The sequence below is a fragment of the Cynoglossus semilaevis genome, chromosome 9 (genome assembly GCF_000523025.1).
Source record: "Cynoglossus semilaevis isolate Cse_v1.0 chromosome 9, Cse_v1.0, whole genome shotgun sequence".
Classification (NCBI taxonomy): domain Eukaryota; kingdom Metazoa; phylum Chordata; class Actinopteri; order Pleuronectiformes; family Cynoglossidae; genus Cynoglossus; species Cynoglossus semilaevis.
This window is the reverse complement of record NC_024315.1, coordinates 1,096,191-1,098,678: the sequence shown is the minus strand read 5'-3', so window position 1 is coordinate 1,098,678 and position 2,488 is coordinate 1,096,191. Positions and strand designations below refer to the sequence as shown.

The 2,488-nt window shown below is 41.4% G+C and overlaps 2 protein-coding genes across 3 annotated transcripts in view; one reads left to right on the top strand and one right to left on the bottom strand.

Moving 5' to 3' along the window:
* Positions 1 to 2,488, bottom strand: part of LOC103383221 (beta-1,3-galactosyltransferase 2-like) — a 59,901-nt gene that overhangs the window by 10,724 nt on the left and 46,689 nt on the right. The gene's annotated exons all lie outside the window — the stretch shown is intronic.
* Positions 1,512 to 2,488, top strand: part of LOC103383222 (vasorin-like) — a 14,067-nt gene continuing 13,090 nt past the window's right edge. The window contains exon 1 of one of the 2 annotated variants that reach the window (XM_025058830.1): positions 1,512 to 1,914. The gene's annotated coding sequence lies outside the window, so the exon portion shown is untranslated. The remainder of the gene's footprint in view (positions 1,915 to 2,488) is intronic. The other variant, XM_008316272.3, reaches the window with a different exon arrangement.

Genomic DNA, 2,488 nt, shown 5'->3' with positions numbered 1-2,488 from the left:
GAGCAGGTAATAGCACCGGCTCTTTGTTATGATTAGTGATTATTAAAACCTCGACATATCGTTGTGATTATAGTATCTCAATATATCGTATTGTTGCCTCTGCATCGTGATCCGTATCGTCAGATTCTGGCGTCTACACACCGATATTAACAGTATTTAAATCTGTTAATCCAGATGAAGTGCCTTGTATTGGTGCAACATTTGAGGCGTTCTTTCAGAGTAGCTAAAAACGACGTCCGTGCACGAGCGTCAGCTGCAGCTGTGATTTGTTGAATCAACAGGAAAAATCGACTGAGCAGCGATTGAACGGTGATAAAAATAAAAATAAACATACAGATAAATCAAGGATTTTTTTTTAGCAGCATTAGCCTCAGAAAATCTGACAAACAAACAAACATGTTCTGGACGGCTAACGCTAGATGCTAAGGCTACACTGCACTGGACTCCACACACACATCAGACTGACATGAAGGTTGGACCAGGTGTTATCAACGAAGAGAGAGAGAGAGAGAGAGAGAGAGGATGTTTTCTGAGCTCATCAGTTTCATGTATTGATTTCGTCTCATGAGAAACTCTGACTGTAGCCTAGCATAGCCTAGCCTAGCGTAGCGTAGCATCGTAAAGTCCCAGATCAAACAGGAGGATCAGGGTCACTGTGTTTGTTTTCTCGCTCTGCTGTCAAACTCTGTTCCTCTTTCTCAGGCCACACACACACACACACACACACACACACACACACCCCACACACACACACATACTGATCCCACAGCACCAAACAGTAAAACAGGAGAAAAACTACAGTAAAATAAAGTACCACGTCGGTGAAGTACTGCAGTAAAGTTCACCCTGGTTTTCACAGAGTCGTTCACTGTTCACATCATTCAACATCACCTCTAATTCCACCGTGTCTGCAGCTCATTTACAGCTGAGGTGACAAGTGGCAGAGGTTGGTACTGCAGCAGACACACTAAGTTTCCCAAGACGTTGGTATAAATACACACTCTTAAAACAGAGGTGCCAAATATAGAGGTCAACCCATTCACGGAAACAATTGTTGTTGTTTTTTTAAAAACCTGAATCGTCATCACTGTCACAGATGTCATCAAAGAGAAACTTTGACTTTGAACTTTAATCTTTGTAGAACACACTGGAGGCTCTGTAATAGTTTAGGGCTGAATTTTAGTCAACGGTTGTCTTGGAGTAAATATTAGTTTTTCTGCTTTTTTTGTTGCGATGCTCACTGTAAACTACAGTCGTTAATTATTTTATATAATAAATAATTGTACTAATTTATTACTTTCATTACAAAGTCAACTGTGGTGTTTGAAAAAACATTTTGACATTTTGTTTATTTTATTAATTATTTATTTTAATTTATTGTATATATTTTTAAGGATTTTTTGTCACTCGTGTTAAACTGATTTTTTGACATTTTTTGTAGGATTTTTACTATTAGAAAGAAAAAGAAAAACATTATAAAATACACTGTCAATTTTTCTTTTATTTTCCGAATTTTTTTTAGAAACATTTTTTTTTTAGCCTGTATTAAATGTATACTGTAGTTTCCTTTTTCTCCTCCCTCGGGGACGCGCATCACTGCGCGCTCCGGCCCCAGCTCGGTACCTCCCCCTTCAGCAGCGTGTGTGTGAGTTTGACTCCCCTCCTTCACTTCAATGAACACTATTGTTGAGAAGTGAAGGTTCCACAGCAGACCTGAGCGGACCGGGGTCTGTGGGTTTCAGTCTGACACCCGGACACGGCGCGCGTGTGTGTGTGTGTGTGTGTTTATATCGACTAAACCACTGGAGTCAAAGGAGAAAGTTTTGATTTTTCTTTTTCCTTTTTTTGGTTTTTGTGCATCGACACAGTGGAAGACTCTGCACTGAGGGCAAACCTTGGATTATTTACCCCGGGGTAAGTTTCTGTACGCTGCTCTCTGACTCTCTGACAACGTAAAAATGTGCGTGAAACTTCGGACGCGCCGACACCGGGTCCACGGCTCCGCTCCATCCACGCGCGTCCGCGAACAGCGTCCACGCGTGAACGTCCTCGTTCATACAGTTGGTGTCGGCGTGAACTGTTGCCCAAACCTGGGGGCAGGACCCGCTGCACGGTCGTTTCAGCGCAGGTTGACCCGCGGAGGGGTGGGGTGGGGGGGTGGGGGTCAACCTGCGCTTCATTCTGGCTTCAAAATGATATAAAATATATTTTTATATTGTTTTATTAATTTAAATATAGCATTAAAAGTCGATGTGTATTTAACATTAATCCCGTATTGTTACATTAAAATTCCTTAGTCGTTATTAAACGATAAGTCGTGACTTATTCTGACACATAAACGTAACACGGTCCCTAGATTGAGCCACGCCTTAAATCTGAAAAAACAAAACAAAACAAAAACAAACAGACGTGAAGTTCTGTCACAGTTGTTTTTACCTGGTGATGAAAGACAGAAATCTGATCTCCACCTCAGACCTGCTGTCTTCAC